Below are 13,378 nucleotides of genomic sequence, written 5' to 3' on the forward strand. Positions count from 1 at the left end.
TGTGCATTGACAAAACTGCATTCTCTCTCTCTCTCTCTCTCTCTCTCTCTCTCTCTCTCTCTCTCTCTCATATATATACAGGATTTCTGTTATGCTGCAGACTATTTTGTATTAATATTTTGTGCTGTAAAAAACATAATCACCCACAACTTTTTTTTGAGAACATTAAATGGCCTCCTACTATTTCTGAAGCTTGGATTATTTCCTCTGATCTATCTAGCCTTCCCACACCCTGCTACAGTATTCCTGCTGCTTTCTGAGAGATTTCAAACTGAAACTTTAAAAGCTAAGACACTGTGAAGGAGAAACCGTGTGCGTTTCATTTATATGTGACTGGACACACTGGTGCACACAGGCTGCTGTGGTTTTCAGGACTGGCATTTAAATTGTTCTCCTTTCAGGAAGCGAGTCAATTAAAATCCCACATCATAAAGTAAGTCCCATGCAGAAACCAAAAGGGTTGAACTCAGTTTTGAAATTAACTGAAAGACGACGTGGCATTGAGATCCTGCTCTGACAGCAAGGACAAATAAACTAAATCACCACCTTCTCTTAAACAAATAGGACTCTAAAACTGAGGTAATTTGATACAATTACAAACGCTATCTTCTATTTAGCGTGTCTCTGCACACAAACAAAACAGAGTATGGTATCTGATATGATACTCTTTGCATTGCAGACATACCATGAAGATATATGTCTGTTTTTAGTAGAGGAATGTTTGACCAGAGTAAAAGCTTCGAATGTCGCAATGTAAGTGTTTTCCCGGTGGGCTGCTGAAGACTACAGCTCTAATCATCTGCTTTCCTGTTTAGATCCAAGATACCAGGGCTTGGGGGGTGAAAATGTCTGCACCGCTTAGGCACCAGAAAATATAGAAGCCTCTGCCAGCCCTGCCAGGGACAAGAAGCTCAACGTGAGGGATGAGCTGAATTACACACACATTAGCCGAGCTGCAGCCTGTTTCATGCTCCAGAGAGCGTAGCCGTGCTCTAGAAACCCAAATTAAAGTTTTTACTGTTTGGGAATATTCGTCCCAGGACAGTAATTTATGAGGGGGTCAGCAATAGCAAAGTCCTTTAAAAATCACTGCAAAGAAGTTGGAGATTGAATGAGTTTTAATGTTAATACACCACTCTGAATGTCTGAAGAAGCAAACCTAGAGTACTTTCATGACTATAAGACACCCCCTTTTGAATCTTTAGCTGAGACCTGAGATCTGAGACCTGAGACCTGAGGGGCTGTCCCTACGCCAGCATGCCCATCCCACATGGTGGGGCTGTTGGAAAGCGCTTCAAGTTCCTCACACCCTCCACTGGAGAATCCATGTCTTGGTCGCCAGCCTGTCCTGTCCGGCGTTATTTTCCATTAACGTGACAAAACGTGAACCAACACCCAGCACACGGCCAAGGTGCCTGTCTGTCAGAGCTTCGTCTCAAGGCATGGCATGAGTCTCACTTCTCCTGATCCCTAATTGTGATATTTATATTCTGTCCTGTTGATCTCTTGAATCTTGAACACTTTTTAACCTGATATTAAAAGTATGCTGTCCTCTGAGTTTATTTTATTGTTATTAATATTATTATTCTTTAATCAGCTTGTTTTCAGTCTCTGAATCGAGGGACAAGCTGAATGTGTCTGCGCAGTTCGTTCCAGAGAGGGAGGAGCCACTGCGATGTCTTGGGTGGGGCTTGTTGAGCTGCAGACCTGGGTTGATCTGAGGAGGTTAAAAGGGTCAGAGCTGAAGCATTCTTACAAACAGACACGTGGGATGAGAGCAGAGAAAGAGAAAAACCGAAAGTTTAAGATTCTAGTTTGAAGGTTTATTCCGCTGCACTAAAACCCCTCCCCCAGCTATTTATACAGCCTGTGAAATGTAACTCATCCCTCCTTCACTGTTTGATTTCTCTCAATTTCATGGAGTTGATTGACTGTGCTAAATGGTCACGTGCCACTCAATCCCAGGTTTATATTTGTCAGGGGGATCTGCCTAGACTTGAAATATATATATATATATATATATATATATATATATATATATATATATATATATATATATACAATGGAGCTGTTATCTAATACAGCTTGCAGGTAAAACAAATAATAAAATAAACTCACAGTTTCCTTTCTTCCAATACCAAGCCAACTTGTTCAATTTTTTTCATTTCAACAAAACAACTGAGGTATAGGTTATATTCCTTTCAAATAACCCTATTGTTTTCCTAAATTGAGGCTTGCATGTCAGGGAAATGTGCTCTTGTGTGCACTGAGAGTTAGATGGAAGGATTGTTGGGCATCCAAGCTGAAGATATGGACCTCGCCCGCTCCTGCCCCATGTCTGGCTAGCAACACCGGATGGTCACTCCACTCTATCGGCACAGGACTGGGGCTGCGGCCAGATGCTCTGTTTCAGCAGCGTGCAAATAACCGTGAGATGATGTGTTTATTTCATGAAGTCCAAAAATACAGACAAGTCACATTGTTAATTGTGTTCCCAAGCTGGGCGTTGTGCTCGGATGATGCTGAGTGGTCAGGTTTGGTCAGCTTGGCCCCCCACGGTTTGGTATCCTCTCTAGAGGTGGTAACATTATTGCTGTCTTACCTTGGTTTAAAACTAGACCTTTCTGTTTCTTTAAGGTGTATCATAATGTTTCTTGAGACTGTATTCTCTGACCTGAAGACATTTTGTTTATGTGCCGCAGTTTGATTGATTCCCAAACGGCTCAACCATTCAGTGCTCAGAAGCGAAGTGTAAGCTTTGCCATCCGGACATTGTCGGTTCTGTCCGGGTTCCGTTCCAGCTGACTGTGAACAAGACGGACAACCAAAGGGGCAGATATATTGATATGATATGGTGTGATCCTTGTGTTTGTCATCTGCAATTATCGATCCGCTTCTACGTTCAAATATATGAGTCTGAAATATATTTGACTCTGTCATCCACAGATTTATTTTATAGGTTGAAAATGTTTGCTGAGGTTAATTTCTGCAATACACTTGTAATATAAATATGTGGATTACAGAATGAAATATATTTACAATTTGTGCAAAATATACACAGAAACATGGGGCACTTCCAGACAGACAGAGGCTAAATAGACATTTTTATACCAACAAATCTCTCGCAATCATAGTTCTCTGAAAATGATAATAATAACAATAATAATATACAAGTTATTTCCTGGCCATGCCCATATACTAGCAGTATCTACACCAATGGCACATCAGTGAGTTATTCATGAGTGTTTTCAGACCGAGCAAACAAGAGTTCAGTCCTGGCGGGGTTATTTGTGTGTGCCTGTAAATTGTAATGAATGTTGCTCTAAAATGTGATATAGTTTGAAACATTTCCAAATAAATCTGAGGGGATATAGTGAGCACTGGACTTTTCTTATTCTTTATAAAGAGGAAGGGGAGGTGGGGTTATTTATTTTCTTTTTTCAATTTTCAAAATGGTGTCACATGCAGAGGGAAACTTAAAAGACAACTTCCATGCTTCCGGCATCATTAAATGTTTTGCATCACCAGTCGCAAAAAAAAAAAAGAAAGAAAGAAAGACCCTGTGGAGCCTCGCCTCTTTGTCCCCTGTGTTGACAAACATGCTGCGTTTCTGCTCCGTCAGCGCAGGCAGAGGACCGAGCACCAGGCACCGCCTTCAGGCCGTCGAATTCCTCCCCATCCCTGCATCTCACTGGGCTGACGTATTCACTGAAAAAGTCCAGAGACGGGCGTTCAGGACGTGGAGTTGGGGGATGGGGGGCCTAAGTGCTTCTAACATGTCTGTCGTGAATTAATCACAGGGGCCAATCTGGGGCAAGCCTCGCAAAACAACATACACCTGGCTTTTTACTTTAAATAGCGTCTGTGAAGCTCTTCCCATCCAGGCCAGAGACCGTTTTAAATTAAACTAAATAAAAATGCATCTGTTGTTTTATGTCGTTTTTTTTTCTACAGATCCAATCTCAGGAAGCCCTAATCTCTCTCAGATAACATCCTCAACTTCCAGAATACTGTGTTTCAGGCCAACAGTACAAAGATCGCCGGCTCTGCGTCCAGCCCTGCTTTAATATAAGCTTTTATAGACCAGAGTCCTCTTTAACCCAGCAAGCTGCCACAATAACTGACTGAGACTCGGGGAATTGTGCATTATTGCTGGCAGCCTCCAATGCAGCGTGTCATTAAGATGTTTTCTTTTTCGTTTTTTTCCTTTTTGGAAATTGTGTACGCATGGCGAGAAGTGAAGAGGCATCTGTCTCCGAGCCACGTCACCAGGCACACCCAGCAATCTGCATCTGTGGAGGAGAGGAAAAAAATCTTCTGCATGCATTGATACATCCTTTCTAAATGTATTTCATTCTTACAAAATTGTCTTTACCACAACTTCAAAAATAAAACAGCTTGCATTTTCTTGCTCTCTGTAATCGCAGCGAGGCCCCCAGGAACAACCACCACCTACACAAACATCACATCACAACTACTGAACAGGATTAACCTGCAAAAAACTCACAGATGTCATTTGGTTTGATTAAAAAAGTATTCCTGTAAAAATAACATGGTTACAGTATTTTTCTTTAGTGCTACTAAATGTATTTATTTTTCAAATAAATTTATGTTTGGTATATAATTAACATTATAATGAGGTGAAAACATACCGGCCAATGATTCACCTTATTTATATATCTATGGAAACTTTTACACTCTTCTAGCATATGCCATTGATTGGAACGAGAAGGACAAGCTAGGGGTTGATGAGACAGAGATGCCCCACAGAGCGCAGGGTTCGGTCAAACGTATGCCCTGCTTTTATAAACTATGCAGAGAATAAACACATCTCTATAAATCACAGGGTGACTCCCACATGCTAATGAAGTTCAAAGGAGGATATGTGTTCCTTTCTTGCACGGAGGCCTTTCTTTGATTTTGTCCACACTTTTTTTCCAATTTTGTTTTTCCAGGCCTTCAGTGGAGTCTGAATCCCGTCCAGAACTACCAATTTAAGAGAAATTATGTGTTAAGAACCGTGGGTCTGTGGAAGAACGTGGAAGTGTGACCCCATCATAGACAGTATTTCATTTAATTGTTTTAATTATTTTTGGCATTGTCATATTGTTGGGAAATGGAAACAAATTATTTATTTGTGTCCACAATTGTATTGATAGTTTGTGAATGGCACTACATCACCAGACCACAGCATTTCAGCCGGATAAAATACTGAGTTTACCTTACTTTCTAACAAAGAGGATACAAGACATTCACCTTGTCTGTAGAATAACTCTGTTCCTATAATGTGTGTTTATATATACAATAAGACAGAACCAAGACTAGTGGATCCAGACTATATTTACTATGAAAAAGGCTTGTGTTTGCCTATGTGGCACAGCCATACAGAAACTAAACTGGGTATGGCAACACAAGTTCCTCTTAAATTAGTTGTGGATGTCGGTCCTCTTATTATTCCACGCAACATTTTCCCAGACTTCACCGAAACAGAATTCCAGAGCCGATCCTTAAAGGAGCCGCAGATAGAGAGTTTCTCTGCTGTTTATTTTAACCGAAGAGAGAGCTGCAGTTCCCTGCACTTTAGCTAGGGACGGTCATGCTGTAAGCTGGGCTCTGGCACACTTTCTTATTCCTTTGTCAGTTAAAGGAGTGAACAATCAGCGAACAGCAGAGGCGGGGCTTTGAGAGCAGAATTCCAGACGCCTTGGAGGAAAAACAGACCTCAAAGACTAAGCGCTGGCATCTATGACATACCTTGCCTTCTGGAAAGCTGGCAGATATGAAACCACATTGTATTGATCTCTGTCCCTCCCAGGTGTTACCGTGCAGAAGAAAACATTTCTAATATCTGCATTTATTAGTATTATTATTATTGATCTATTTTTCCAAATTGCAACAGAAAATACTTTTTTTTTTCAATGTTCCCAAATTTTAGGCTTCAACCACATCGCTGGGGAGATTGTATCTGCTGAGCCACCTATTTTAATAAAATATAATGTGTGTGGCTGCTGGGGGGCCACAACTGGAGATGACAGCGTCTCGCTGAGCATATCTTAAACACTGCAGCGTCCACTGAAAACAAATACTATCTCATAGGTAGCCAGGGCTGCAGTTATTGAAGCTAATACATCAATTCTTGTTTAACATTGTGTTACCTGTGCCACTCTCAGAGAAGAATGTAGGCTAAACCTGTCAGGCCCAAATTAAATTCATTTGCAAGTTAGCAGAGTTTATATGGAATCTGCACCGAGAGCACAGAGCAGATGTGAGATGAAACTCTAAGATGGTGGTGTAGAGATATATTGTTCTGTGTTTTAGGGACTTCAGGGTACTTGTGATGTCATGTCCTCCGGTCACAGAACTGATATTGATGTTCCACAGCAGATTCATTTCCGCTCTGTACAGAACTGTGTGGCACCACGTGCGGCGCATGAAGCCAGGCTTGGTGTCTGAATCCTTCCATAAATAAAGATAAAGGAAAGGCACCTGACCTGTACTTTCCACACTAGAAGGAGTGAAGTATCTGATATATATTTTCTTTTCAAGTGCTTAATGAAAGAGTGCACATAAAATGCTTTAAAAAGCCATTTGAATAAAATCATTGTTTATTTTCCTCCTCATTCTCCCTTCGTAAATGAATATCAGTCTCTGGATATTTACTCTGTTCTTCTGAGGGGAAAACAAACAATCCAGTGAATATAACTGAAACAAATGTCTGAAGACAAAACAACTAAAGAATTAGTGAGAGAGGTCTGGCTTTATTTTGCAAGGAAATGTGTGTCTTCTATGTCTAATATCAGTTTTTGGTTCTATTGTTCCACGTCACCGAAGCAAAAGAAAAAAAGAAAAATATGGCCGAATAACCTTCTTCGCACTGAATCAGACTTGGGCAGCTGCTAACTGCAGCTCAGGAGGGAATTGGTGGATGTAGTCGCACAGCCACAGTTTAACGTCTGTGGTGCATGTAGAGCGAACACATCCTAAGATCAAATGAAAGAAAACACAACCCTCTCCGAGTGAACTGGTGGGGAAGTCTTGGCTGGCTTGCAAGATTTGAGCTTGTTTATCCTGCTGCCCCTGGGACCCCAGAGAAAAAGAGGTGATGGTTGTATCTCAGTGTGGATTATCCTGCTGACTAAAAGGTTATACAAATAGACAAATATGAACCACCGAAACACAGATTGCACAAAAATAAAAAATAAAAATGTTTTAGACTTTTTATCTGCATTTGCCACCTAAAACGTGAACAAATTCCCCCCATAGTTTCACAAGATGTGGAGTAGAAGCACAGTGCATGGCCTCAGATGAATTCTGGAACTGATTTGAAAATCTCAGTGAATTCCTACATGTGTTTGTCAAGACGCAGGAATTAATCAAAGCCAGAGTCCTGAGGAGAGTTACAGCCTGAGAGTTTCTCTCGCAATGTCTCCCACTGTAGGAGAGAAAAAGCTAAAAAATATCCTCTATCAGCACTTTGAGGCTTTTTTGATTGAAGGGATTGTGGTTTTGCCACACAAAATAGGAGACAAACGATGTAAAAGAAGCAAAACATGGTTACACTTTATTATGGTTTCATTAGGAAATGATTGGTAAATAGTTGATAAACAGTTAGGCAGCATTAATAATTCCAATTATCAATAAACCTTTATAATATACATGATTTATCATTTATCATAAACATTTGAAACATAAAAGTGTTTTGGCAGCTCCCGAAATACTGTGCTGTTTCTTAAAAAAAGTTAAATAAAGATATTATAAAGGTTTATTGATGATTTAGAAATTGAATTATTAAAGCTTCTTAACTCTTTTATAAACTATTAACCAATCACTTATTAATTACTACGGAATATAAAGTGTTACCCAAAAGACATAAGAAAGGTTAAATCTTTAGCAGAGAATTGCAGAATGTGCTTTTGGATATATTTATAACAGGAATGTGTTGCACAGACACTAAAAAAAAAAAAGGTCTTGAGTGAGAAACAAAGAATCTAGAACAACATAAAATAATCACACACACACACACCCATACACATACACACCTACATACACACACACACAAAGCAGCACAGTGTTCAAGATTATGCAAAATAAAGGAACAATTCATATTTAAAGAGAAACATGCACAAACGAACAATGATGGTTGTATGTGTGGTTATGTGTTTGCTATAGATTTATAGCACTCTCCCAGATCGATCTATCATATGAGTAACTTTTAAAACTTAAAAATGTAAAACTTGCATGCATGCTCATTCAGAATTTGTTTCCCGAAGTCGTGGACGTGTGCAACAATTTACATTGTCTATGGAAACTACAGATACTTCAGGAGTAAGAGTATGGAGTAATTAAGACAGTTACACTCGGTTGACTGATAATAATGACTCGAGTTGCTGCGGGGAAGACACATCCCGGTTTCTGCTCTCCAGGAGGACAAACACATCCTGAAATATTGAAGGAGCAGACACCGGTTTTGATATCCGATATTATTTGGTAAGTATTACATTTTAAGTTAGTAAAAGTTGCACATATGATCACGAAAAAAACGATCGACCTGCAGTGGTAACATCATAATTATACACTGTAGCAACACAGACAATACGCATTTTAGGAATCGGGCGTTTTACCCTTTAGCAACATCACTTTCAGGGCTACAGTTTATACTCTTTCTTCATCCCACTCTCCAATCAGTGCATGTTCCCTTTTAAATGATCCCAGTTGAATCCAGTCAGGGTACAGAGTTCTTCAGCACAAGGACCGAGTATTTTAAAAATCCTTGTGTTCAAATCAAACGTGTATTTATGTACATTTATACTAGCAATATAAGATAAACTGTACCTGTTTATTTATTTATTTATGTATTTATTTATGTATTTGCTCAATTAATGTAACAGGAGTGAACTTTACATTTTAATAAGTGTCTATTGAATATAAAATTCTTACACGGCGTTTGCAAAGGGCGCTATATATATTTCAATCGATTGCTGATTTCTTGTCCATTTCTTGTAGTCAAAATAAACATATTATTATGATAATGTCTGCAGAAAGATAAGCTGCCGTTTCTAGCAGACGGTGTGCAGCTGTAATTATTGCACTTTTTCTTGAAAGAAAAAAGAGTAATCTTGAAGGAATTTTAATATAGGTGAACTATAAAAAGACTACTTACGTATATTATATTCTGTAATTATTTTAATGTGCAGGTATTTTAATTACGAGTTATATATTATTATTAATACACACACACATATACGTATATATTTATATATGTGTGTGTTTTGGTATATCAGTGTGTGTATGTATATATACTAATACCTTTTTAGTAGTAATTTATAAAAGCATGATAAGTGTTGCTTATTATATAATTTTAAACCAATGTTTACTTTAACTACATATTTTTGTGATAACTATGTTCTTATCACTGATACCTTAATTAATATATAAGTTAATGTCCAAGTGATTTTGAATGTTTACTATATGGTTGTTTTTCTAATCAAACAAATTAAACCACAAGATCACCCTAAAAGCACAAACAAACTGAAAACTTTAAAAAACAATAAGCAGCATTAAACCAAATATTTGCAAATAACAGTCTTCAATAATAAAATACATTGGGCACCGAAGATTATGTTCACATTGACCGTTCTTGCAGGCACAGTTTCATGTATCAGCCTTTGTGTCCAGTCATTGTGTTGTGTGGATTGTGTGTGTGAGGGTACAGTGTGAAACAAACAAACAAAAAACAATTCTGCAAGAACTCAGCAATGAAAGAGTTAGATTCTCAGCATGAAAGCAAACCCAGTACCTGAAAGGGAGTCAAAATACTTAATTACAAAGCAGTTCCAGGGCACTTTCTTCTGCATTTTGCTTTTTAAAATAATTATAATCATTTTGAGGGGATTGTTCAATTGCACCCGTTCCACAATACCTGTTATCATGGTATTCCACATTTAAACCAATGCTTATTTACTTAGCTGGCGCAGAAATACCCTGCAGCCGAAGACTTCTTAAATAATGAAGGTTTACCCAGGAAATAAATGCTGGCAAAGCAGCAGAACCCAATTGCCAAGGTGGACTTTTCTGAAACATGTTAAAACTCACATTCCTCATTGTGGGGTAACAGAGACTGAAATACAGAGTCTCAGACCCCCTCCATGCTGGGCCAAAGCTGTAGGAATGGAAAGCATCATTTTACACCCAAGGCATCATCAACCCATTTCAGAGGGTTTTTGTGTTGTAATTTTGTTTGTTAAGATGTGTTTGCGAGTTTGTTTTCTTGCCAGGAACAAACCACTTTCAATAGTGAAAGGGTAGGGAGGATCAGATCACTCTCTCGGAGGGAAAGGGTACAGTATCATTTCAGTTTCACAGCTGCAGACAGGCCACAAAGTCACTGCCACTGACTGTACGTGCTAATGAGCAAATGCAGTTTGTAGCCTCTGCATCACCGACAAGGTCTGTGATGTCATAAGAAATTAATTAAAACAACATTTCTCTCTAGAGGTAAATATAGGAAAAGATAAATCTCTCCCTATGCTCTACAGCGGTGGAAAATACAGTATCTAAAATAATCATTATTGTAGCAAAATACTGTAGTTTATTTGTGGCTGCAGGAAACACAACAATTAAATTAAAAGGAAAAGAGTAATCACTGCCTTTGCTCTCCATCACAACGGTGGAAAATACTGCATCTATCATAATCATTATCTGCAATATTGTACGTTATGCAGTTCTGTTCCTGTTGTTGACAATCTTGATTGATAATGCTTATTTTCAGGAATGCAGGAGTCTGTTTCTAATTGCACTTTTATTGTGTCAGTTATCTCTCCTGCACACCGAGAAGCTCCTGCATAATCTGGTTTCAGTGTCGGATGGTTTATCGACTCAAAGCATTCATTTTCTTGGGTTCGCGGATTTAAAACCACTGTTGCCATTAAGTCTAATTACAGTTTCCACTTTCTTGGCTGTGGTCAGAACCTGGCCAACTGATGGTTGTGAAAACGCAAGATAAATTAACCTCAACAGTAGCTGTTTAATAACAATATTATCCTGAGCATTCCAGCCACTCTGAAATAATATGCAAGAAATGTAAATCTGTTTCTCTTAAATTTCAAATGTTTTTTCTACACGTGTCTAGGTGTTTGAGAATACATCCTAAACATGGCCTTCAGAAATCATTCTTCTGTAAAGAAACAGAGAGACATTTATGAGTAGAGGGACAGACAGGAGCAGACTTGTCCAGTAATTGCAGATATGCCCTTTAATTTCACATGCCAAAATCCCCCTAAACTCTTACTGCTCCTTAAGATCATTTGGGATAATATATAACACTCAGTATTGGGCAGTGAAGATAATTGCATATGGAAATAAAAGCAATGAAAGTATTGAGAATAGAGTTAAGGCTTGGCTTGACAGTCCTTACAAATAATACATGTTCTCTTCATTTCAATCAGGTTGTTTTCTCATATCTCAGGTCTGTTTGTGCATACCTGAAAAAGGTATCACTCCTGGAGACGTTTTCTGTTCTTATTTTAGGCAATTATGCTCAGATTGCCTTTTCATTTGGTCCGCAGCAGTGTATATTTGCTCAGAGTTGGGTTAGGGATAATGTGCCTTCTCCGGCTGCACGCTGTAATTAGGGCAGGGCTGGGACACCGAGAGACGCACGCGGGACGGAGCGAGGGAATGGCAGAGTGGAAACAGCAGGGTGGAGCATCAAGTGCGTTTGCCAAAAGCAGCAGACATCGGTCTTAATGTGGAGACACCAAGCAAAAAAGAAAATGCCCATAAAAGTGTTTATTTATTTATCTTTAACCGTGCTTTGAAGAAGCCTTCTTCTCTAATATGATATAAAGTGTACCCTGACGACTCGACAATGCAACAATGTAGCAATGCCTCAGGTCTTCATGCTGCACAAAATGCTGACATGGCATTTAGGCACTTTTTAGAGTAATATACAGTCAGCTTTTCCCCACTTTGGTGCAGAGTTTGGCTTCCTGTATAGATGCATTAAAAGGCGTACATATCTGTAGTGCCACATAAGCAGAACTGTCTTGTCTCTGTTCAATAGAATCAGTTCTGGGCTGCAGGTGGGTCAGTCCGGACCGGTGTGTTGAATCACACTCAGAGAGAGGCAGTGGAAACAGTAACTCGAGCTGCTCCTCAGCCCGTCCTCAGCGTGCCTCGGCTCGCCCGCACAGACAACTCTCCTCCTCGCTGCATTCTCCTGGCAGGAAAAAAAAGTCCCTTGAATTATGTATCCTAAGGGCTTTCTTTTCTTTGCCTCCCAATAACCTGAGCGTCAAAGCCTTGGTTCTAACCTCCCCTGGTCCCGCTATTCCTCTCCTCAACAGCATTGAAAGCCCAGGGATTTAAGAGTGCAGTGAAGCTTGTGTTCTGCTTTTTCTTCTCCGGGTAGGAAAGTGCATTGACCTGTTCAGTTTCATATCTTTATAGACGCACCTTCAAATGCAATTAAGACACGTGTCAACATTTTGATGTTGTTATTGTAACTTGTATTAAACATTGCTGGTGCACCAAACCCGCTCAACTTATTAACATATTGTGTGGAATGTGTGGAAATTGATAAGAAACACTATGTATTGGGTTTAGGATTGTATTGTTAACAGTTGCATTAATGAGCAGCATAATATAAATTAAGATATACCATCAAAAATGTTACAGTTGAAGATAACCTCCATTTAGATTCATGAATCCTATCTTGACAGTTGAAAGTCTGGACAAAAGCAAAAGAGAGGACCTCGTCAGCAAAACATAAGTATATATTTGTATACCAGTTGTTTCCTTTCCATCTCTCTAAATTATACACAGTGTCTTGTTCCTGAGTGGGCTAGGGAGCTCAGCTTGGGCGATCTCTGCCTGGCCGCACCACATGATGCCTTGGTGGAGTCCCTGTGGTTTGAGAAACAGCATCAATTACAGCTGTTCACCATCCGCAGGTCTGTGAGACCAACACAAACCCCCGGTGGCTCCCCAGGGAAACAGATATTTTCCACACAGACACACACACACACTGCACGTCCTCAGCATCATGCATTGGGGGGATTTTAACAAAGTTTTGTCGCTGAATACTCTATTTTCCTTTCTTTCTTTTTCAAAAGAATTTCTGGACATTTTGACACATTTGAGCAAAATACTGTAGTTTATTTGTGGCTGCCATAAACTCAAGAATTAAAAATCAGATTATTCCCTCCAAGGTGCAGTCAAGTTCATCAGACGTTTAGATGTTTAGAGCATAATTGTTCATAATCTTAATTATGGCCCCATTTGAAATGACAGAAATAGTTATGACGTGTTACATTCCAGCGGCTCCATACTGTGGAAAGAAGATTGTGCACACGTGGAAGAACTCTGCCCTCTTCCCCTT

Source organism: Amia ocellicauda, chromosome 10 (assembly GCF_036373705.1).
Source record: "Amia ocellicauda isolate fAmiCal2 chromosome 10, fAmiCal2.hap1, whole genome shotgun sequence".
In the NCBI taxonomy this organism is placed as follows: Eukaryota; Metazoa; Chordata; class Actinopteri; order Amiiformes; family Amiidae; genus Amia; species Amia ocellicauda.